Genomic DNA, 27,366 nt, shown 5'->3' with positions numbered 1-27,366 from the left:
ACCTCTATTGCATAGACAGTGTATAGATAAATTCATATCTTAGCGTATCTATTTCTGTAGACTTTTCCTGACAGCTTCCATAGGTTCCTCCGTAACTTATGAGATTTTAGTATTATATATGCATATGTAAATCATGTATTGCAGGGTACTAATCTACATCCTATAATCTATTTCATATCAAAAATCTTTCATCTGATCGTACGAGATGGATCCCTCAACTAGTTCGAATTCCTCGGATTCCGACATAGAGTCCCACTCAAGCTCCGAAAGCAGTGTGACCAGAATGGACCAACCAATCAGCCATCATCTATTCTGGATGAATTGGAGATGGGTTCGTAGTCTACTTAATCACTGGAGACAAGAAGAAGGTGATCCTTTCCACCCACCTTATTGCCCTCTTAATGAGGAACCTGAAGCACTTATCGTCGAACCTATCCGAAACACCATTTTCAGCCTCATTTCCAGAGTATCTCATCACGATTATATACTATATCAAATTCTAGATCTTATTTATCCGCTCGTCCAAACCGACAATCACCCAGGTGTAATAGAAGAAGTCAACGAGATTCGCGCCCGGGTAATAGTTTTGGAGAATATGGTACAAAGGTTACAAGCACCAGCAACAGCACCGGCAGCAACAGTACCACCAACAGCAACATCCGCATCCCACACCTCAACATCACATTCTGGACTTCGAGCATCAACATCGTACTTACCATAGATACCAAGAAGTACTAATAAGAATCAACGATGAAGTATTGATTCATAAATTCATTGGAGAACTATTAAGCGGCGATTATGAATCTCTAAAGTCTGAGAGATTATTTATTTTAGCTCAAACCAAAAAGCAAATGAGATTAATATCATATTAACTCATAAATCCATGATTACATCTGAAGAAAATATACATGTATATATGTTTTCATAAAGATTGTAATTAAAAATTCTTTTGTACAAACTGTTAATGGTGAAAATATTTTAACGGGTAGGTAATACCCGAGGAATATTTAAATTTCACATTAATCAGTTACACTGTACATTTTGCGAATCTGATTCAACAGTAATTCACTATCCTACTTACAACCACCGATATACGTATCCGTTCACCGCAGAATAACTATTTTCATCCAATTCCATATTTGGATTTTGATTTACCAAAATCCAACAAGTGGCATAATGAAGAAAACATTGGACAAAATAAAATTTGTTAGAAACAAACAAATTAACTATGAGAAATTTTGTTAAGAATCCACGCTAACTGTTCCTAGCTAACTGTTCATAGCTAACTGATTACATTTTATTTATCGCAATTTAATTATTCCAATTTTAATTCTCGCAATTTTATTTATCGTCATTTAATTTCTGTTATTTATTTTACGCACTTTAAATATCGGGACACGTATACAAGGTTTTGACATATCATATCGATGCATCTATATATATTATTTGGAATAACCATAAACACTCTATATGCAGTAATGCTGGAGTTAGCTATACAGGGTTGAGGTTGATTCTCAAATAATATATATATTTTGAGTTGTGATCGAGTCTGAGACATGTATATAACGGGTCATGATACGTATTAATTAATTTGAATATTATATATTAAACTATATATGAATTATTGGACTGTTAACTGTGAACTATCAACTGTGGACTAATAACATTGGACAATTAAAATGAATTAAAATATTGATTATAACATATGAAACTAAACATCTCTTCAAGTTTGCCACTTGATTTCATCTTAAACCTCATTTGTATCTTGACGATTACCATCTGCGTTCAAACCTTTCTTGATTTTTGAAAACACCTCAATCGAGAGGATGAGCCGACCGCACTTCATCTACGGAAGAAAAGATTGATGCATATAATTATGCACCTGAAAACACTCGGAACTTGAGTAAACGTTTAACACGTATCTGTGCTAATTCCTTTAGTGTTATTATTACCTAAAATAACTTGGTGATTCCTTTCAAAGTAGCAAATTATGTCACAGCTCCAGCAAGTCAACTTCGACTTTTCGTTCGAAACAACCTTATTAACACCTTGATATAAATGTGTACTCTTTTATTGTTACCGGGGAACCTTTTATATTCCACCATATTACCATCAACGTTTAATCATCTAAAAACACAATTCTCTTGAACCCACCTCAGATTGATAACCGATGATTCAGATATGGCAGCATTAAATGCAGAGGAAACATCAAAATTGTAGATGGTTTAAACGGCCAAAAGTTTGATAATAAAGAATGGAAGGTTGGGAACGTTCGATAGAAAATTTAGTACTGAAAAATGGATTGAGGTAACCCTGAAGGAGACTGAGGACAAATACAAGGACCAAACTCTATATTCAAAGAATCCAGGTAATTCTGGATCCGATGAATCCTTCAACGAATATCGTGCTCCGTACTCATGTTAAAATCTTGCGAAAAATCTTTCTTCATCAACCATCGAACTTAGAAATTCCAAAATATCATCATAAATATCTTCGATATTTCTGAAGATATTTTCATAAATTTTCTCGTCCGAAATTAATTATCTCTTCGTGCTATCTATATTACATCATAAAGGAAACTACTTTAGTTTCTAAATTTCTTTAAAATTTGAGTTTGAATTATGAATGATTTTGAAGTAGTGTTGGAAATTGATGCATGAATTAGTATAATATAGTGACACTTGATCAACGTGATTATATTACAGTAAGTCATGCTGAGTTTCTAATAGAACGTGAAGATTCACAGATCATACCGTCATCAAGTGCCATGTTACACGACTCTTACATTCTATCTAATCTATAAACACATCAAGAACATATTTTCTTGATAGTTCTATCTTTTCTCTTGAATTCTGGTAATATAACCGATCAAGATCGTGCCATTACGATTTCCTATTAGAACATTAACCATGTTTATTCGAAACTCCATACCCACGAATTCTGGATCATTACTTGCGAAAAGAAAACAAAAGCATGAAGCTCTGAAATAGAAAGAGGGTATAAAATGCAGCAAATAAGAGAGAGCATTAACTGTGAATGACGATGATTATAGAAGACGGAAGCAGGGACTCTGAAATATAAGGGAGAATATAAAGCCCGATAATAACACATAAATTACAAATCGTGGATATTAATACGAATAGCAATATAAAGATACTGTATAATTAAGAATAGTATCACCCCAAGATAATAGTAGAAGTAAACAGATTTTTCTTGTGGAAGATTGAAAAGAAGGATGACAGAAGTGATAATTAGAAAAATATCAAGGATTAGAACGGGATTAAGCATTTACATGATCTTTTGGATGAATGAACTAAGAAAGAAAGCATAGGAATGGTGAGAATAATGGAACGGAAGAGTTTAATTTATAATGGAAATATCAGACAGAGTAATCGAGGCAGATCACCATATTTAATTATAGAGATCTTAATTTCCTTATTCGCTGAAGAATCAAATCTTTTAGATTTCGAAGATTTTCTTTAAATTCCTTGAATTCCGGAATTCAACCAAGACAACGTCAAAAGTTAAGACGCATCTTATTAGCCCAACCTTGACTCTGTCAAAAGCTAAGACAAATCTTTATCCTTTCATTTCACTATTTTGTGATAGCTTCATTCGTACGCTTCTCCTAATTGAATCCTTTTATCTATATTAGTCAATAATGATAAAACTCCATTTATCAGCTCATATTTGTCATGAAAACATTCTTATTGATAACCATGACAACCTCACTCAAATTTCGGGATGAAATTTCTTTAACGGGTAGGTACTGTGACGACCCGGAAATTTCCGACCAAATTTAAACTTAATCTTATTATGATTCCGACATGATGAGCAAAGTCTGTAATGTTGAGTCTCGAAAATTTTGGAATTATGTTCATATATTCAATTACCAATTGGCCTCGACCATTATCGACGATTCACGAACAATTATGTGTAAATAAATATATAAATATGTATATATATAAATATAAATATAAATGTATATATAATAATTTGAATTAATAAGGTACACTTAATCAATTGAAATATGTAACTTGTTATTACTAGTAATATTATTATTATGTTTTCTCAATAAGAATAATTATTAATATTATTATTATTATCATTATTATTATTATTGTTATAAAAACAATACAATTCATTATTATTAAAAATATCATTATTATGATAAATATTGTTAGTTATAGCAAAATTATTATAAATTGTATTATTATTATTATGTTGTTATTATTAATAATATTTAGTATTATTATTATTTATTATTAAGAGAATTATTATTATTATTATTAATATATTTATTAATACTAATTATATATATAATATAAATACAGATATATATCCCATATATTACGGATTAAGTTATGCATCACCATCACACTTTATCAAAGTTTTGTTTCTGTCTAAGATGGATTACATATCAAAATCAAATTCGTACAATTTAGTGTTTAATTACAAACTATATTCCAAATTCTGTTGCCAATCCTTTTCCACTTTAATTTTATGTCCTTCTCATTACAGTGATTAAATTTGTCAACATACACACTTAGATATGAATCATCTCTACTTTATTGAGAATACATTCGATTCTCTCCATCAAAACCACTTCAATCATCCAAGCATCCATCACCTCACATACTAATCCTTCTCTTCACTTGCTTCCACCTCCCTTTACTCTTCTTCAAACATCACCTAACCATTGACCATAAATCACTACCATATTGTCTTCATTTATCATCTACACAACCACTTTTGATCTCTATTTACAACTGCAACTTTATAGCCTCTGCTACAGCTACAGGCAGTCCACAAAACCCACCATCAAACGTCATCTTTACTACAAATTAACGAATCAGGCCACAAACCACACAGACCCATTAAACCATCGAAATACATTTGATTTCCGTTTCAAACAAGACCTCAACTCCTATCCTTTCAAACCATCTGCAATAACATATAAAATTTTCTCATCAACCTATTTATATTTCAGCTTATACACAACTTAGGAAAGTTGGTTATAAAGATTTAAGATTTGTCAAAACCACAAAATGCTAAACCAAGCCAAAGTCGTTTATCATTTGACAACGAGCAACTAAATCAAAGACGACAACATTTACCTGCTACTGCATTCACTGCTGTCTCTGCTTCATTCCATCATCACCATATCATCTTCAATATTGCTGTAGTCACTGCCTAGTACACGAGCTGCAACAGCAGCTATCCATTCTGCTACTACTATGTTGATACTTCTATTCGGTTTTGTCTACTAGCTGAACCTCCATCAAACCACCAACGAACTACCTCCTGCATCATTTGTCTCGATCAGTCAAACAATCTCCGAGCCACAAGCAAACACCCACAAGTAGGTAAAACCCTTGCAAATTACTGCTACAGCTTCACTATATATTTTTTTCTGACCATGAACCACCCAACACCACCAATTAAACCATCTGCAACCATAACCTGAGATTAAATATGTTGCTATTCGAAATGTATAATTGAAAAGATTACAGCAAGAAATATTAATATTACTCAACAAATCTATTTGAGAATTCGATCCAAATTCATTAGGAATACAAACTTCATGTCACCCGACTGATGAACATTTATATTTCAGGAAATTGAATTTTGGAACAATAACAACAACATAACTGTCACCAATCATCTGGAATTATAAACAATAACAGTTTTATAATTTAGTGATTCATGAACATCTTCATTTGAACAATCATGATTGTTTCGATCTCAGAAGTAAAACAATGATTTTTTTTTAGAATAAATTACACCTAGATTACGACTTCCTCTTCATTCATTCAAACTATGTGATTTCTTAAAACCGATCTGGAAATAATCAAAGTTTTCAGATCTCAGAGTAAATAAACAAAAACCTTTCGGTCAATTTCTCAATTCATAAACTCTAAGGTGTTTCTGAAACGATTACGAATGTTTCTAAACATTTTTCAAAAAGAAATTCATACCTGATACCCTTTGGATTTCGATTTCTTAATTTCATCTTCATCATCACCATCACCATTATTCTTAACCAAAAATTCGAACTTGTTGATGATCATAGCTGTGATTCTCTCACAAAACTTACTAAGCGTGGATCTAGGAAGCAAGTTTATTCAATTTTTTGATTTGATTTTTATAAAGGTTAACCTAGAAGAAGAATTGGGTGTTGATATGATTGGGAATGAACTGACAGGTTACACAGGAACCAGGAGATATAAGGCATGTGGTTTTATCGGACTCCTAAATCCCAACACCTTATTATTCTTAGTGGACTTCTAATTAATTTCGATTGAGCCGAGACTCAGTTGTGGTTACTATCGAAAAATGGGTTAGCTAAATTTAGGATACAGATTCCAATAGAAAAACAAGGACACTTGAATGGTTAAGGAGTGTTACGAGTGAACGAGAGGTTGCGGGTTCGAGCCTGGACTCTGCCATTTCTTTTTAGGAAAGCTTTTAAGGTAGTTTTATCTATTATTATTAATATTATTATTGTTATTATTATTATTATTATTATTATTATTATTATTATTATTATTATTATTATTATTATTATTAGTATTAGTATATTATTATTATTAGTATAAGTATTATTATTATTATTATCAATATTAGAATTTTTATTATTATTATCATATTTAATACTATCATATTTAATACTATCATAAATATTATTATTATTATTATTATTTTTATTATTAAAAGAACCTTTATTTTTAAATTATCATTTTTATTAAAATTATGAGTAATATCAAAAGTATCATTTAAAATTATCATTTTTATTAATATTTATATTAGTATTATAACTAATATTATTAGTAAAACTACCTTTTTATTTAAAATTTCATTTTCATTATTATTATTATTATTATTATTATTATTATTATTATTATTATTATTATTATTATTATTATTATATCATTATAACAAATAAATAATTTGTATATAAAAATATACTTATACTAAAATTATAATTAACATTACCTATAATTTTATATTAAAAATATTAACATTTCTATTATGTATATACAAAATAAATACATATATAACATGCAATTTAAGATATGAATATATTAGAGTTTAATACAAATTATATATAAACTACAACATTAAATATACGAATACTATATAATTAATAGATGGGGTTATATGATTTTCATTATATATTTTAATATATATATATAAATCATATAGGTTCGTGAATCCGAGACCAACCCTGCATTGTTCAGTTGTTTAATGCCTTCATATGTATTTTTACTACAAAATACTATATGGAGAGTTCATTTGATTCCCTTTTACTCTTTACATTTTTGGGACTGAGAATACATGCGCTACTTTTACAACTACTTTATTAAATGCTTTTGAAATACATTTTGAACTGCGAATACATGAAATACTTTTATAAATGTTTGACGAGATAGACACAAGCAAAACATTCCTCGAATGAATTATGTGGATGTGATAATGGCCACAATTGAATTATGTGGACGTGATAATTACCACAATTGATATGAATATTTTTCCCCTGATTATTATTGCTTGGTAACCTAAGAAATAGGGAACATCACTAATTTTGAGAATTAGTGCACGCCTAATTGACGCGAATCCTAAAGGTAGTTACCGGGTTTAACACCCCCACCTAGAATGTTCACTAGACGGAAGGGCTAGTGGGCGTGGTGTTTAGTACTTCAAAGTTTATATGATTATTATACAGACGAGATGTTCTGTTTTGGGGATATTATTATGCACATTATATGATAAGGTCGGTTACCAAGCCAAACTATGAAAGCAATGAAAAGTGAATGTTATGTATCGAGAGAATGATTTTATACACAGGTTATGTGTATGTTATTTTTGTGCACAAGATATGTGTACGGTTACTAAGATTTATGAAGGATGATTTCGTACACGAAAAAGGTGTACTGTATTTAAAAGATATCGCATGTACATTACAGGTGGGTATAGGATTCGGGCCCATTTGTACCATGCATGATTTAAATCTTGTGGTCTATCAAAATGATGAATTTTATTGTTTTATGATAAACCTATGAACTCACCAACCTTTTGGTAGACACTTGAAAGCATGTTTATTCTCAGGTATGAAAGAAATATTCCACTGTGCATTTCCTCATATTAGAGATATTACTTGGAGTCATTCATGATATATTTCAAAAGATGTTGCATTCGAGTCATTGAGTTCATCAAGATTATTATTAAGTCAATTATAGTTGGAGGTATTAGGAAATAGTATGCTTTTCGTCAACTTTAGATGTAAAGAAAGTTTGTCTTTTAAAAACGAATGCAATGTTTGTAAAATGTATCATATAGAGGTCAATTACCTCGCGATGTAATCAACTATTGTGAATCGTTTATATTATATATGAAAGGGGCATTTCAATCCACACTAACAAAATCCTAGCTAACTGTTTGTAGCTAACTGTTAATTCCGTATTACCTTTATTTATCGCAATTTATTTATCGTAATTTATTTACCGCATTTTATTTATCGCAATTTTAATTCTCGCAATTTTATTTGTCATCATTTAATTTCTGTTATTTATTTTATGCACTTTAAATATCGGGACACGTATACAAGGTTTTGACATATCATATCGACGCATCTATATATATCATTTGGAATAACCATAGACACTCTATATGCAGTAATGTTTGAGTTAGCTATACAAGGTTGAGGTTGATTCTACAATAATATATATACTTTGAGTTATGATCGAGTCTGAGACATGTATATAACGGGTCATGACACATATTAATTAATTCGAAAATTATATATTAAACTATATATGAATTATTGAACTACAAATTGTGGACTGCTAACTGTGGACTGTCAATATTGGACAATTAAAATGAATTCAAATATTGATTATAACATATGAAACTAAACAATTCTTCAAGTTTGCCACTTGATTTCATCTTAAATCTCATTTGTATCTCGACGATTACAATCTGCGTTCAAACCTTTCATGATTCTTGAAAAACACCTCAATCGAGAGGATGAACCAACCGCACTTCATCTACAGAAGAAAAGATTGATGCATATAATTATACACTTGAAAACTCTCGGAACCTGAGTAAACGTTTAACACGTAGCTGTGCTAATCCCTTAGCAATCCCTTTTCAAGGTAGCGAATTTTGTCACAGCTCCAACAAGTCAACTTCAACTTTTCAATCGTACTAGTCTTATTATAACCTTGATATATATGATTGCCCTTTTTGTCATCGTTACCGGGAAACCATTTATATCTCACTACTTTAGCAGTAAATTTACCAAAAACTTCGTTGATCTTTGACTTCCCGAAAAATCATTATATTATCAAAACCCTATTATATACTCATCCGCATCTTGTAACGAGAACTGCCATACCAAATACTGGAAATCAGCAATCAGTACTTTGGAAACTCACAGCATGTCTACATTAACAGTTATATGTATAACATTTATCTCTTAGAATTATGATCTTCCATTCTGAACATTCTGAAAAGCACCCAGCCTACGAATCAATACACTGAACTTTGAAAAAGCTGATGAAGCAGTGAAAACTGATGACTGCCTTAACAGTCAAAAGTTTGACGATAAAGAATGGAGTGTTGAAAAATCTCAAAAGTTTTGATTCTGAAAAACGAATTGAGCAAACTATGAAGGTGGCTGTGGACAAATTGCAAAGACTAAACCTTCCTTCAAAGAATCTAAATGATTCAGTATCTGCTGAAGTCATTATCGAATACTTTACTCCTGACTCTAAACCTTTACTGACAAATCTTCTTTAACATCATTCGATATTAGAAATTCTAAGATATCATCGTATCGTTCAATATCCTCGATATTTTTGAAGATAATTTCATAACTATTCTTATCCGAAATCATTTATCTTCTTGCGTTATCAGTGTTACATCAGAAAGGAAACTGCTTTAGTTTCTAAATTCTGAACAATTCGAATTTAAATTATGAATGTTTTTGAAGTAGTGTTGGGAACTGATGCATGAGTTAGTATAATATAATGACACTCGATCAACGTGATTATATTACAGTAAGTCATGCTGAGTTTCTAATGGAACGTGATGATTCACAGATTATAATGTCATCATGTTCCATGTTACACGACTCTTACATTTTACCTAATCTCTGAACATATCAAGAACATATAATCTTGATAGTTCTATCTTTTCTCTTGAATCCTGGTAATTTAACCAATCAAGATCGTGCTATTACGATTTCTTTCTCAGAACATTAGTCAAGTTCATTTGAAACTCCATACTTACGAATTCTGGACCATTACTCGCTTTAATAGAGGTCGAGAGGAGAATAAAAAGGCAAAGAGCTCCAAAATATAAGAGAAAATATAAAGCCCAATAACAACACGGAGGTTATAAACCGTGGATGTTAATACGAATAACAATATAAAGACACGGTATAATTAAGAATAGTATCACCCAAGGTAATAGTAGAAGTAAACAGATTTTTCTGGTGGAAGATTGAAAAGAAGGATGACAGAAATGATAATTAGAAAAAAAGTATCAAGGATTAGAACTGGATTAAGCATTTTCACGATCTTTTAGGATGTATGAACTAAGAAAGAAAGTATAGGAATGGTGAAAATAATGGAACGGAAAAAGTTTTATTTATAATGGAAATATCAGACAGAGTAATCGAGGCAGATCACCGTATTTAATTATAGAGATCTTAATTTCTTTATTCGTTGAAGAATCAAATCTTTTAGATTGCGAAGATTTCCTCTAAATCCCTTAAATCCCGGAAATCAACCGTGACTACGTCACCGGTTAAGACGAACCTTCATTTACTCATTACACTCTTTTGTGATAGCTTCATTCGTACTCTTCGAATAGTCGAATTATCTTATCCCTATTACTCAACAGTAATAAAACTTTATTTATCAGCTCAAATTCGTCATGAAAACATTTTTAATGTTAGCTATGACGACCACGATCAAATTTCGGGACGAAATTTCTTTAACGGGTAGGTAATGTGACGACCCGGAAATTTTTGACCAAATTTGAACTTAATCTGTATATTGTTTCGACATGATAAGCAAAGTCTGTAATATTGAGTCTCGAAAACTTTGGAACAGTTTACATGAATTCATTTAATCTTTGACTAGTTTCGACGATTCACGAACTATTGTCTGTAAATAAATATGTATATATAAATATAAATATAAGAGTATATATAATACTTTTCATAAATAAAATACACATTAATTAATTAGAATTAAAAATGGAAAACAGAATAATTAAGTACAAGTAAAATGAATAAATATAAACATGTATATGAAATTATTATGAATCTATATGTATATATATGATTTCTATTAATAATTATTACTATATTACAAAATATATACATATATAAAATATATAAATGTTTAATTTCTAATAAATGTTTTTATAAGATATATAATATAAATACTAAATGTTACATAGTTAATAAGATATTATTTCTACATATTAAATTTACATACACGTTAAAATATAACTGATATATTTGAATTACTTACATTAAAATAAATGTTAAAATCTAAAAATTAGTACTAATAATATTTTATATAAAAATGAAATTTGATATATTTATATTGCTATCATTATTAATATTATCTTCATTAGTAATATTAAGATTATTATAGCTAGTATTATTATTTGTATCATTAATAAGATTATTATAATCATTATTATTAATTAAATTTATTATTGTTAGTTTTAATATTATCAATTATCATTACTAGATCCTTTATCAATAATTTTATTATTATTAGTAATAATATTATTGTAATATTAGTAATATTAACATATTTATATATGTAATTAACAAGATTTACAAATTATATACATATATATTAACAGAAATAGAAAAAAATAGAATTATATACTTACATATATATAAAAAATACAGTTATATATTTATATATAAATACAAACATAGATAATTAAATATACACCGTATACAAACACAGGAAATCGTATTCTGTTGCATATTATTTTCATTCTGTTGCAAATTGATTCTCAGTCCTCAAATTCGTACTAATCAGAAATCTAATCACTAGAATGGATCCAAAATCTGTTAACAATCCCTCTCTTTTTAATTTTTTTTATTTATTTTGCTGTACGTGATTTAATTTCTGTCAAACTCACAATTGCTATATAAAACGATCCATTCTTGTATTATGTAATTCATTCAACCTTCTAGCATTAAATATATATTATACATTGTATTTACCTGCATCAATTGAGTCTATTTAATTTCAAAAATTGAAGAACAGCCGACGGTTACCCTGTTCTTGAACTTGGAATTTAAAAAGCTTGATTTCGAAAATAATTTCAAAATGTATAAATGTGGTCTTGTTAGAAATCTTTAGTTTAAACTATCTGCAAAGTTACAAAGTCCAATTTTTCTTAACGAGTTCGAATTCTCAAGTCAAACTTAAATTTCAAAAAGTCAAACTATTTGTTCATAGCAAAATTTGAGTTCCAGTGGATGTTTAAGAATAAATTGAAGGTTCAGAAAGTTTCTAGGATAGATTTAGCACCTTTTTCATGTTGAAACCATTGTCTAAAACGTCTTCAAATTCAAAATCAAGGGTTGAGTTCTAAGTCGTGTTCCTCAGACTGTTTTCGTTTCAGTTATATTTTTTTTATTAAATCAAATCATCAAAACAGATAGTTTACATTTCAATTGCAAATTATAAATCATATTGTTATTAGATGGAGGTTAGGATTGAACCCTGGTTGCTTTGATTCTGTGATAAGGAAGAAGGTGAAGAGAAATAGAAAACGTATTAAATAAAATTAAAATCTAACATAAATCAGAAAAAGTATTTGACTCAGCTGGTTAAGTTGTTGATTGGGTGTTCGAGGGGTCTTGGGTTCGATCCCTGCTTGGTGCAATTTTTTTTTAAATGGATCTTTGAAGATAGTCTTTATTTTTTTTTTAAATTATTATTATTATTATTATTATTATTATTATTATTATTATTATTATTATTATTATTATTATTATTATTATTATTATTATTATTATTATTATTATTATTATCATTGTTATTGTTATTATAAATTGTTATTATTATATTAAAAATTTGGATATGATTATTATTATTATCATTTTAGTTATTAATAAGTAATATCACCAAATATTATTATTATTATTATAATTATCATGATTACTAAAATAAGTATAAGATAATATATGATGGTGATTGTATTAGGTATGATTAAAGTTATGATATATTAAGATAACACTATGGATATAACCACGATATGTATAATAAATACTAATACGATATACGTAGAAGTATAGATATGTAATGATGTAAAAATTGTATTTAAAACGATGCATATACGAATAAGTAAACTCTATGAACATGGTTTTAATGGAAAATAAGTATATAACTTGTTATATATAAATATTAGAAATAAATACAATATATATTGATTATAGTTTTCTATATATATATATATATATATATATATATATATATATATATATATATATACATATACATATATACACATATATTTTTAAATGACATATTAACAAGTATATAAATATTTATTAATCATATAATATATTACGTTTTCATATAACTATATAATTTGTATTTACTTAAAATATTAACATATTAAAAACTTTGAATATTTAAACATATTGATATAAATTATGTATTAAAAATATTTTAAAAGGTACTTACTACATTTATATTAATAAATGTATTATGATAATTCAAATATAAATATTAGTTATTAAAATTATTAATGTAATGATATAATAAATATTATATAACCAAAAATTTTAATATGTAAATACTATGATATTAATATATAAACATATAAATTATTACTATAACATTTATATCACTAGTGATATATAAATCTGCTCGATTACGATTGTATGTATTAATATATATATACACAAATGATATAGGTTCGTGAATCCGAGGCTAACCCTGCATTGTTCAATATCGTCATATGTATTTTTACTACAAAATACAGTATTGTTAGTTTCATTACTCCCTTTTTATATATATTTTTGGGTTGAGAATACATGCGCCGTTTTATAACTGTTTTACGAAATGGACACAAGTACTAAAAACATATTCTACGTTGAGTTGTACCACTTTGCATATTTTTCCCTAATAGCTTGGTAACTAATATTTACATGTTGTAAGAGCATGTAAGCACGAATCCTATTGATAGATCTATCGGGTTTGACAACCCCAACCGGCCTAGTCGCTCTAGTATCGTAAACGGTCGCATTGTACTTTGTTTTTACTACACTTGGTACAGTGTAGGTAGATTTCATAATAAAGGGAATATGACACATTAATTGTTAAGTATGGTTACCGAAGCGCTCAACAACTTATAGAATACTTTTATACACTTGCGAGTGTACGGATATTTATGGAAACTAAAATCTTATGGTCTATTAAAATTATGAAAATGATTAATTAAGATAAACTAATGAACTCACCAACCTTTTGGTTAACACTTGAAAGCATGGTTATTCTCAGGTATGAAAGAAGTCTTCCGCTGTGCATTTGCTCATATTAGAGATATTACTTGGAGTCATTCATGATATATTTCAAAAGACGTTGCATTCGAGTAGTCGAGTTCATCAAGATTATTATTAAGTCAATTATAGTTGGATATATTATGAAATGGTATGCATGCCGTCAACTTTCGATGTAATGAAAGTTTGTCTTTTAAAAACGAATGCAATGTTTGTAAAATATATCATATAGAGGTCAAGTACCTCACGATGTAACCAAATGTAATGTATTCATCCAGATGGATTAGGACGGGGCATTACATTATAATTATGATTGATGGACTATTATGGACAAAACCAGATGGACATATCGAATAATCCAGGACAAAGGACAATTAACCTATGGTAATAAATTAAAATCAACACGTCAACATCATGATTACGGAAGTTTAAATAAGCATAATTCCTTTATTTTATATCTCATCGTACTTTTAATTATCGCAATTTTATTTATCGTCATTTATTTATCGCACTTTAATTATTGTCATTTACTTACGCTTTAAATTAAGTTATATTTATTTTTAATATTTTGCATTAGGTTTTAATTGTGATTTAAGTTTTAAAATCGACAAACTGGTCATTAAACGGTAAAAACCCCTTTTTATAATAATAATAATACTACTTATATATATATTTATACAAATATAGTTTAAAATAAAATATAGCGTTAAACTCAGCTAGCACCCTGCGGAACGAACCGGACTTACTAAAAACTACACTACTTTACGATTAGGTACACTGCCTATAGTGTTGTAGCAAGGTTTAGGTATATCCACTCTATAAATAAATAAATAACTTGTGTAAAATTGTATCGTATTTAATAGTATTTCGCAATAAAAATATAACTATTTCGTATACACCTCGCATAACATCAAGTATTTTTGGCGCCGCTGCCGGGGAACACTCAAACAATGAAGCGAAACGCTATAAAAAAATTTAAGGTATTTTGTAAAAATATATTTATATAAGTTATTAGTTTAAAAAAAACAAAAATATAAAAACATAAAAAATATATATATATATTTTTTTATATCTATATTTTTAAGTGTTTAAAATTAAAAAGTTTTTATTTTTAGTTACAAAAACTAATAAGTAATTGTTAAAATATAAGTTTTATTTAAGTTATATTTTATAAAATTTAAAATTAGAAAATTAAATCAAAGTAAAAAAAAAAAACGCTGAACCTGCGTAATTTGAGCCTGCAGCTCATTTGAACCTGCATCCTCCGCACTCGCGAAACTTTTGGGCAGCTAGGATCCGCACTCGTGGAGCAGTTTGACAGACTGAAACCTGGTACGCATTAATTACGCAGTTAGGGTTATAATTATTTATAATTAATAATAATTAGGGTTTTAGTTTAATATTAATTAGTTTTAGTTTATTTAATTTTGTATAATTAAGTTTTATTAGTTTTATTACTTATATAAAAATTAATACTTTTATAAAATAATAATATAAAAATAATATATTTATAAAAATTGTATTTTTATAACTTTAAGTTTTATTTTTATATTTTGTATCTTTTTATTTCGTTTAATCGTAATTTGTATATTTATCGTTCGTAATTAGTTTTAAGACTAGCATTTGCCGTAGCCATTTTATGTTTTTAGATTTTTAGGCTTTGCCGTAAAATCCCTTAAGTACTTTTTCTTTAGAATAAGATTTAGACGCTTTAGAATTTTACGACGTCGCTTATCGCTTTATTTTTAAATAGATTTTAGTGCCTAATTAAGTAATTGCCGTTTTGGATATAGAATTTCTTTTAAGCTTTAATACCTTTAGACGCAACTTTTAATATTTAGTTTTTAGACTTTTAAGTTTTGACGCTCTACTTTATTATTATTATTTTTCGACCTTTTATTTTTCGACTTTTATTTTTCGACGCTTATTTTTCGACCTCTTATTTTTCGACGCGCTTTTCTTTTTCATTTCGACGCTCTAGTTTTTAGGACATGACTTTTTATTTTCTTTAAATTTCGACGAAAAATTATTTTAAGCGGTTAAATTGATAGACATCCAAAATTTTCTGGTTCGTGGTAATAGTTGGATTTGTTAGTGGCGAGTTGTGGGCTTCCGATTTAAAGGGTCCTGGCTACCTGCTGCATCTATTGGCTATTCGAAACGTGGGAAAAATCAGAAAAGTCTATTAATTTGATAACTTATATAATTTTTATCTTTATAACTAATAGGATATTCAGTGAATGCACCGAGCAAAACGTTCATCACCTTTTATACGTTCACCTCCTGTAACTCGATCAAGACATCTAGCCAATATTGTCGCCGTTGATTTTTCTTTAGAATCGTCATCTAGTCGACCAAGTACTCCAATTGAAATTTCCGATAATCTATTTTTTGAACCCGACCTCACAATTGAGAACCCGGAGGATATTCAAGGACAATTCAGAGATCCTGAACCGCTAATCATTTCTCCTGAACCACAAATTACTCATCCAGAGTTTGTCGAGGAACAACCCATTAAATTAGAATCCTCTAGTGATTCAGATTCAACAAATTCAAACATAGAAAATCAGAAACCTCTAACTATGGAAGATCGAATGAGGGCTAAACGCACTGGCCAAGGTCACGCAATTACTCAACCAGACATTAATACGCCAGATTACAAAATCAAAGGACAAATCCTACACATGGTAACTAATCAATGCCAATTTAGTGGTGCGCCGAAAGAAGATCCAAACGAACATCTTCGAACCTTTAATAGGATTTGTACTCTATTTAAGATCAGAGAAGTTGAAGATGAACTGATCTATCTCATGTTATTTCCCTGGACTTTAAAGGGAGAAGCCAAAGATTGGTTAGAATCGTTATCTGAAGGGGCGATTGATACATGGGATGTTCTAGTTGAAAAATTTCTTAAACAATTCTTTCCGGCATCTAAAGCCTTAAGACTTCAAGGAGAAATTGTTACGTTCACGCAAAAGCCAAATGAAACTTTATATGAAGCATGGACAAGATTCGGAAAGTTGTTGAGAGGATGTCCTCAACATGGTTTAGACACTTATCAAATAGTACAAATATTCTACCAAGGATGCAACATTACTACACGAAAAGACATCGACATAGCAGCTGGTGGTTCCATTATGAAGAAAACCCCAACTGAAGCTTACAAAATTATTGATAACACTGCTTCCTACTCACATGAGTGGCATCAAGAAAAATACATCGTTAGATCATCTAAAGTGGCTAAAGCCGATTCTAGCCATGACTTTGATTCCATTTTCGCAAAGTTAGATGCTTTCGAAAGACGAATGGAAAAGATGACTAAAGATATTCACGCAATATGAATTAGTTGTGAGCAGTGTGGAGGACCACATTTGACAAAAGATTGTCTTAGTATTGAACAAACAATGGAACAAAGAGAGAATGTTTCATACATGAATCAAAGGCCTGGAAATAATTATCAAAATAATTTTCAACCGCCAAGACCAAACTACAATCAAAATCAGAATTATAACCGAAATGTTTCATACAACAACCAACAAGGTCCTAGCAATCAACAAGTATCTAATAATACTTACAACCAGCAAAGACATATTTTTCCAAATAAACCACCACAAACCGATGATAAAAAGCCAAATTTAGAGGACATGATGTCGAAGCTAGTTGAATCTCAAACGCAGTTTTTCACATCTCAGAAACAAACGAATGAACAAAATGCTCAAGCATTTAGAAATCAACAAGCTTCTATCCAAAATCTGGAACAAGAAGTGAGTAACCTAGCGAGGTTAATTGGAGAAAGAAAACCGGGGAGTCTACCTAGCGATACAAATGCTAACCCCTGAAATAAAACAGCTAAAGCCATTACCACAAGAAGTGGTATAACACTTAAACCACCTGAAATGCCTGTAATTTTTGATGACTCTATTCCTACTACACAGGCACCACAGCCTGATCAAGAGAAGAAATCAGAACCGATAGTTGAAAAGGTTAATTAAGATAACACAGTTAAGGCTAAACCTTATGTTAAACTATACCAACCACCACTTCCTTACCCAAGTAAAATGAGAAAAGAAAGACTTGAAGCCGAGCAATCCAAATTCTTGGATATGTTTAAACAAATAAATGTCAATCTTCCTTTCATTGATGTGATTTCAGGATTGCCAAGATATGCTAAATTCTTGAAAGATCTAATCACAAATAGAAAGAAAATGGAAGAACTTTCGTCTGTTACTATGAATGCTAATTGCTCTGCAGTGCTGTTGAATAAACTACCAGAAAAATTATCAGATCCAGGAAGTTTCACAATTCCATGTTTTCTGGGTAGTCTTAGTTCAATAGAAGCATTGGCAGACTTAGGTGCTAGTATAAATTTAATGCCATATTCATTATACGCTAAACTAGACCTTGGAGAATTGAAACCAACACTGATAAGCATACAACTAGCCGATCGATCAGTAAAATATCCTAGAGGGATAATGGAAAACATGCTAGTTAAAGTTGGTACTTTAGTATTTCAAGTAGATTTTGTTATTCTGGACATGGAAGAAGATTCTCGAGTTCCTCTCATATTAGGAAGACCATTCTTAAACACGGCTAAAGCAATAATAGACGTGTTCGGTAAGAAACTGACCTTAAGTATAAAGGACGAAAGTGTCACCTTTTCTGTTGATAGAGCCATGCAACAACCGTAATCTGCAGATGATACATGTTATTACATTCAAACTATAGATTCACAAGCAGAATTGTTACAAGAATTTCCAGAATTACAAGGAACAGGAGAATGTTCTTTAGGAGAAGGAACTGAACCAATTGATGAAGCTGAAATGTTAGCTACACTCATGGCTAATGAATACGAACCAACAACAGAAGAACTTCAAATGCTTAAAGAGGAAGACAGATATCGATACAAATCATCGATAGAAGAACCACCAACATTAGAGTTAAAGCCACTTTCAAACCATTTGGAATACACTTATTTACATGGTGAATTTGAATTACCTGTAATAATATCGTCTTCTCTTACGAAAAATGAAAAATCTCAACTCATTTCTGTGCTAAAAGCTCATAAACCAGCTATTGCATGGAAGATTCATGATATTAAAAGCTCATAAGTCCTTCGTATTGCACACATAAAATCCTTATGGAAGAAGGTCATAAAACCTATGTGCAACGCCAATGAAGACTAAATCCTAATATGCAAGATGTTGTTAAGAAATAAATTATTAAACTGCTCGATGCAGGTTTAATTTATCCAATCTCTGATAGTCCATGGGTAAGCCCAGTTCAATGTGTACCTAAGAAGGGTGGCATGACTGTCATCACAAATGAAAAAAATGAGCTTATTCCTACTAGGACTGTAATAGGACGGCGTGTCTGTATTGATTATAGAAAATTAAATGACACCACCAGAAAAGATCACTTTCCCTTACCTTTCATTGATCAAATGTTGGAAAGGTTAGCTGGGAATAGTTACTATTGTTTTCTTGACGGTTTCTCCGGATACTTTCAAATTCCAATCGCACCCGAGGACCAAGAGAAAACCATATTCATGTGCCCTTATGGTACTTTTGCTTACAAACGCATGCCATTTGGACTTTGCAATGCCCCTGCAACCTTTCAAAGGTGCATGATGGCGATTTTTCACGACATGATAGAAGAATGCATAGAAGTTTTCATGGATGACTTTTCAGTCTTCGGTGATACTTTTGAATCATGTTTAGTTAATCTTGAACGAATGCTTATTAGATGCGAACAATTAAATCTAGTACTTAATTGGGAGAAATGCCATTTCATGGTTAAAGAAGGCATCGTTCTTGGTCATAAAATTTCAAAGCAAGGAATTGAAGTGGATAGAGCTAAAGTAGATGTAATTGCTAAACTTCCACATCTCACCAATGTTAGAGGAGTTAGGAGTTTTCTAGGGCATGCCGGTTTTTACCGACGTTTCATAAAAGATTTTTCTAAAATTGCCACTCCTATGAACAAACTCCTGGAAAAGGATGCTCCATTCATCTTTTCGGATGAATGCATCAAATCTTTTAATATTCTTAAAGAAAAACTCACTAATGCGCCAATCATGATAACTCCAAATTGGAATCTACCATTTGAACTCATGTGCGATGCAAGTGATTTTGCAGTGGGATCCGTTTTAGGTCAAAGAATTGAAAAACAATTTCAACCTATCTATTACGCTAGTAAGATATTACAAGGAGCACAAACAAATTACACAACTACCAAAAAAGAACTCCTTGCTATTGTCTTTGCTTTTGACAAATTTCGTTCATATCTCGTTCTAGTAAAAACGGTGGTCTATACTGATCATTCTGCTCTTAGATACTTATTTTCAAAATAAGATGCTAAACCACGATTAATCCGTTGGATCTTACTCTTAAAAGAGTTCGATATTGAAATCCGAGACAAAAAGGGAGCAGAAAACCTTGCAGCTGATCATCTTTCTCGTCTTGAAAATCCCGAATTAGAAGTTCTAAATGAGTCGGCCATACAATATAACTTTCCTGATGAATATCTATTGAAAATCAATTATAGTGAAATTCCATGGTTTGCAGACTATGCAAACTACTTAGTATGTGGATTCCTTGAAAAAGGGTTGTCGTACTAAAAACGAAAGAAATTCTTTAGTGATATAAAACACTATTTTTGGGAAGATCCACATTTGTTTAAAAATTGTTCCGATGGAATAATCCGCCGATGTGTATTCGGGGATGAAGCTAGTCAAATCTTAAACCATTGTCACACAGGACCAACAGGAGGGCATTATGGGCCTCAACTTACAGTAAGAAAAGTTTACGATGCTGGATTCTATTGGCCTACAATTTTCAAAGACGCACACCTTCTCTGTAAATCCTGTGATGCTTGTCAAAGGGCCGGAAAAATAAGTCAACGCGATGGAATGCCACAAAATGTCATTCAAGTATGTGAAGTATTTGACGTTTGGGGTATTGACTTTATGGGTCCATTTCCAAAATCTCATAATAATCTCTACATTCTCGTTGACATTGATTATGTATCTAAATGGGCGGAAGCACAAGCTCTCTCAACTAACGATGCACGAGTTGTAGTCAACTTCTTAAAACGTCTTTTTGCTAGGTTCGAAACACCGAAAGCTTTAATAAGTGATCGGGGTACTCATTTTTGTAATAATCAACTTGAGAAAGTTCTCAAAAGATATGGTGTAACTCATAAAATCTCAACCGCGTATCATCCACAAACAAGTGGACAAGTTGAAAATACCAACCGAGCATTAAAACGTATTCTAGAAAAAATCGTAGGATCAAATCTGAAGGAATGGTCCCTGAAATTGGAGGATGCACTCTGGGCTTTTAGAACAGCTTACAAAACTCCAATTGGAACCACACCTTTTAAACTTGTTTACGAAAAAGCATGTCACCTTCTAGTAGAAATTGAGCATAAAGCATTTTGGGCTTTGAAGACATGTAATCTTGATTTGCATGAAGCCGAACGTCTACGGTTAAGTCAAATAAACGAATTAGAAGAATTAAGACATGAAGCATATGAAAATTCGTTAATCTATAAAGAAAGAACGAAGAAATGGCATGATAAAAGAATCAGAAGTTCAAAAGAATTTAAAGAAGGAGACAGAGTTCTTCTTTTCAATTCACGATTCAAGCGATTTCCTGGAAAATTGAAATCAAGATGGTCTGGACCATTCATAGTCAAAAGAGTTTTCCCATATGGAACACTAGAGTTGATAAATTCAAATGGGATTGAATTTAAAGTTAATGGTCACAGAGTTAAATATTACATACATGGTCCAATGGAAGTTGACAATGAAGTCAATCATAATTTCACCACCCAAGAAAACCCTCGGAATGAAAACATAAATATGTTATCAACAACATATGAAAAACCAAAATTGGAAGACGGGGAAGCTTCAAATTGGAGTGATGAAGAAGAATTCCTATACAAACTTCCCATTCCAAGAAACGAAGAAAAATGTGAACAAGAAGTTCAAGTAGAAGTGAAATAACCAAGAAAAGATCACCCGAAAAAGGTTAACAAACCAACTCTACTTACTAAAGTAGGAGACCCATGTGAATTTATCATTTCTTGTTTGCTTAATGATGGTGCTATGTATAATGGACTCGCAGATTTAGGAGCAAGTGCAAATGTTTTGCCTCTTTCCTTATACAAAAGATTAGGTGTGGGTAAATTAAGACCAACCAGCATAGGTGTTCAATTATTTGACCAAACCATTAAACACCCAGTTGGAATAGCCAATAATTTACTTGTTAAAGTGGGACGTTTGACCTTTGTTGCAAACTTCATAGTTATTAATATGGAGGAAGACCTTGATATTCCTCTAATTTTAGGTCGCCCATTTTTAGCAACCACCGAAGCATTCATTGATGTAAGAGAAGGTAGAATGACACTTAGGGATGGTGACAAATCGGTTACCTTTGTGAACCGAAAGTTTAGATCTCCACCAAAAAAAAACTGTTGAACCCATAAAAATGCCTATGTGTGGGGAAGATGAAGAAACACCTAATGATAACCTGATAACAAAGAACCCCGTTATTGATACGAAATTAGATGAACCCGTTTTCAACAGTTTAACGAAGAAACTTTATAAACGGATTCAAGATGCTAGGATTAAGGGGAACTTTAAGTTATGTAACCGATTAGTATCCAATTTGTCGCCTAAAGAAAAGGCAATGTTAATTGAATTTATGAATGTTACAGAAGAAATCAATCAATGGCTTGAAGCCAAAGTCAGAGATATGCAAGTTGTTGATGATCCAATTGAAGATAACAATGAAGTTAATCACAATTTCAACACCACAGCTAACTAAGTTGGGGAGAATCAAGTCTTTTTAAGAATAATATATATTTCTGTTAGAGTTAGATTTTCTGTTTTCGTGTAGTTCTCGAAAATGGAATCCGAATGGTCTTTCCCTAGCAGACCCTAAAGAACTAGTCTTTTCCCCCCCATTCTGAATTTTTATTTTTTACAGGTTTTACGAGATGAAGAATTCCTTTGATCTGAACCACGGTCTACTACTACACGCTATGATTACTAAACATAATAATAAATCTTCTCGAGTGAACTGGTATCATTCATAAGAGGCAAAATGGACGAAGTGAGGAAAGAACTCAGGAAAGATCATCATAAGACACATTTTAGTAAAGGAAAATCAAAATCCGCAACAAAAAGAAGAGCACGACACCTTGAAAGATGTCATAAATGCTGAAAATGGTTACACGAAGGTAAATGTTCGAACAATCAAACATATTCAAATACCGAATTTGTTACTCTATGCAGAGAAGGACAGTTCATATGTTTAGAAGAAAAGTTATTGAAAAATCGAGGTTACGCTTATGTAGCTATGGAAAACCAAATCACACGACTTTCCTATGAGTCAACTAAAGCAGGTCACTGAGAATTCTACCTCACAGGTAAGTATGTACAGTTTTATTTTTATTTTTTATTGCTTTTAACCTTTTGATAATAAACGCCGAATCGTTCGCTATAAAGTATTAAATTGATATTCAATAAAATTAGGTATGTGAAACCGAAATTATTGATATTATACAAAAATTTAATTCATCACTGCGAAATTTACCGTTTATTCATAAGGTATAAATATCTTTAATCAATCAATTCAAAATATTTCAAAAATTCGTCAGGAGTAAAATTAGGTAATATAGCCGAAATTACTTTACCCAAAAGAGGGGCATATATTTTTGTTAATATTTGATTGATTAAAATGGGATAAAAGACCAAAAAGATTTTTATTTCATTTTTACTTTGTTTTTAAAATATATAACTATATTATTTTCAAATGCAAGATTGTAAAATTAATATATATATTAATATTATTAATATTTATATGAAATTTTATGCATTTTAAATTTAAGTTTGGTGTGAATTTAAAAACAAAAATGTACTTTATTTCATTAAGTTAAAAATATGATTTTTAAAATTCGTCGTGAGTTGAAGACTAGGTCGTTGAACCGAAATTGCTTTACCTAAGGGCGGGACGAGAAATTTTATGATCATTATTTTTAATCTTATTGAATTAAAGTATGCCAAAAACATTTAAAAAACCCGAAAATCTTTGTTTTTAAAACAAACGCTTCAAAATGACAAATTTCAAAATTTAGTCGAGGGACAAACTAGGTCAACGTACCGAAACGCCCTCATTCTAAAAAGAAACAAAATTTTAAAATTAAATTAATTAAGTATTTTACAAGATAAAGGTTATATATATATATATATATATATATATATATATATATATATATATATATATATATATATATATATATATATATATATATATATATATATATATATAATATCCGCACTCGCGGAGGTTAGTGGGGTACCACATCCGCACTCGCGGAGCTCCAAAAACCCAGACAAGAATAACTGGTCGAAAGACCAGTCCCCAAACACACACACCTACATATTTTCTGCGAAAAAAACCCACAAAACCATCTAAAAAACGCGATTTTTCATCGTTAATCATCAAATTTCTTGCCAAAATCACGATGAGGAGATACTTTCCAAGAAGTTTTTCAAGGAAATCGGTAATTTCTACATCCAAACACTCTTTAATTTGGATTTTTAGTGTTCTTGAGCAAAATTATACCTAATTTGATTTTGATGATTTCTAGCTTAATTGTGCTTAAATTGTTTGTATATTATGCTTGTATAACCTAGATTGATTCTATTTAACATGATTAGAAGCCTTAAACTTCAAATTTTGAGTAATCTAGGGTTTGTGTTCTTGAGCAAAATTGGGGCTTTTTGATATAAACGGGTTATGGCCGAATTTTGTTGATGGTTCATGCTTAACTAAGTAGTGTAACATGTTTAGGTTGCTAAATGATCAAAACTTTGATCCTAAACATGATTTTTGAGTATTAAAGTTGACTTTTTGAGTCAAAAATGCATGAACTCGATTTAATTGATATGAATGCCATTTGGGACTCGTTTAATTGCTGTAATGATTATTTTTGACATGATTTAGAAGATGAATGCTAAGGAACATTGTATAAATCTTCATATATGTTTATTTGTAAAAGTGTAGAATTGTTAATATTGTGAAAATGCGTATAAAGTTTAAATGGATTAAACATGTCATTATGATTGTTTTGATTTATGATTTTGCTAACACTAATGCATATTTGGATGCACAAAAATTGTGTTTAATGTGTTTGCAGACTGAAAGGGGTGAATCTTCATCCACATCCCAAGCTCGCAATGCTCCTCCTAATGCAGACGAACAGGATATTAATGACCAATACAGACAAAATATACCTCATCAAATCATTTCATTTTCAAATATCCATGAGGTAGATTTACACTCAAACTTGAGGTTTGACAGATTTTGGATAGAATATCCAAAATATCAGAGGAACTTACACACCCTTCAGTCAAATGATGTTGAAGTACCCAGGGTAATAGATTGGGAACCGTTAGAAACAGTGGGATTGGCCTATCCAATCAGAGAATTACTTACACAAATGTATGGTAATTCTACTTTTAATGATTTTGAACGTTTGTTCAATATAAGTAGGCGTGTATATAGAGAATGGTGTGTGGAATTATTATGTAGTGTTGAAATAAATGATCGGGTAGCTACCTTAACCGATCGGAGTTTTATTAGATTTTTATTAGGAGGTGTGATGCGCCATATGTCTCTACTAGATATGGCTCAGGCTTTAAGTATATATACGCCTGAGGAACTAGCATCTACTGATTGTCAAAGGTTGATAGTTAATGGTAGGAGGGTTGATGAAAATTTTGATATGAATGAAATATGGATTAGAATGACTAGCCATAACCGATTTTGTTGGGGGTATTACTCTTATACTGATATTGATAGAGAGCTGAGCTAAGAGTAATCCATAGGTTTTAGCAAACTCGATTACACAGCGAGGTAGGAACAAAGAGAAGGTAAATGAAAATGATTTATTTTATCTCATGTGTATTCGAGACCCACAGAGCGCTGTGAGTATACCTTATTGTGTGGGTTATTATTTATCGGCTATGGTTAGGAGTATACGGCCTAATAGTATAATAGGAGGTAGTATATTTGTTACTTTAATTGCTGAGTATCTCGGTGTCGATAGAAGTCAGGGGGGATTAATAATTGCAGCACCAGAACCCCGTGATACAATTGGTTTGAAAGTATATCATGGTGCTAAGGTTTTAAAGAAACGACATAACGCTGCAACACCATATGATGGCAATCATCCACAGGTCGAAAGATGTCAGCAGCAAGGTAATATGGGAGGGGGGAATCAGATGACAGAAATGCAAATTTTTATGGCTCAACATGAGTATGAAATGGCTAGACAACGATCATTTCAAAATTGGCAGTATCATCAAAACCAAATCATAAGTCATTGTGCACACATAAATACAAACTACATTCCTACTCAAATGCCCATATTTCCTACCTGGACTACACAGACCTGACTACCGTACCCTACATATGACTCAGCTCAAGCATTCTACAGCACTTACGGCTATGAATGGAATCCCTACTGGAACCATCCTCATCAACCCTAATTTTCTTTTATGCCTATTTTTATTTATTTTGTAACTTGTAATTTTATACTTTTAATACTTCTTTTGATACTATAATAGTTTTTATAATTTTCTAACTTTTATTATTAGATTTTAATAATTTTTGAATGTAGGGTGACATACCCAACTTCAAAAATATGTATATATATGTTTGTAGTTTATCTCATGTACAAAACAGGGTAAAACAGCGCACTTTCAAAGACTAGCATTAAGTTCAGCAAAAGCTAATAATTTTGAC

At 30.7% G+C, this 27,366-nt stretch overlaps 1 non-coding gene across 1 annotated transcript; it reads right to left on the bottom strand.

Moving 5' to 3' along the window:
* Window positions 1–17,493: 17,493 nt before the first annotated feature.
* Window positions 17,494–17,600, bottom strand: LOC139886858 (small nucleolar RNA R71). Its single transcript, XR_011772719.1, has one exon. It is a non-coding gene; the product is annotated as a small nucleolar RNA R71 (small nucleolar RNA).
* Window positions 17,601–27,366: the final 9,766 nt, after the last annotated feature.

Source organism: Rutidosis leptorrhynchoides, chromosome 1 (genome assembly GCF_046630445.1).
Source record: "Rutidosis leptorrhynchoides isolate AG116_Rl617_1_P2 chromosome 1, CSIRO_AGI_Rlap_v1, whole genome shotgun sequence".
In the NCBI taxonomy this organism is placed as follows: Eukaryota; Viridiplantae; Streptophyta; class Magnoliopsida; order Asterales; family Asteraceae; genus Rutidosis; species Rutidosis leptorrhynchoides.
The sequence above is the reverse complement of the archived record's forward strand: the minus strand, read 5'-3'. Positions and strand labels throughout refer to the sequence as shown.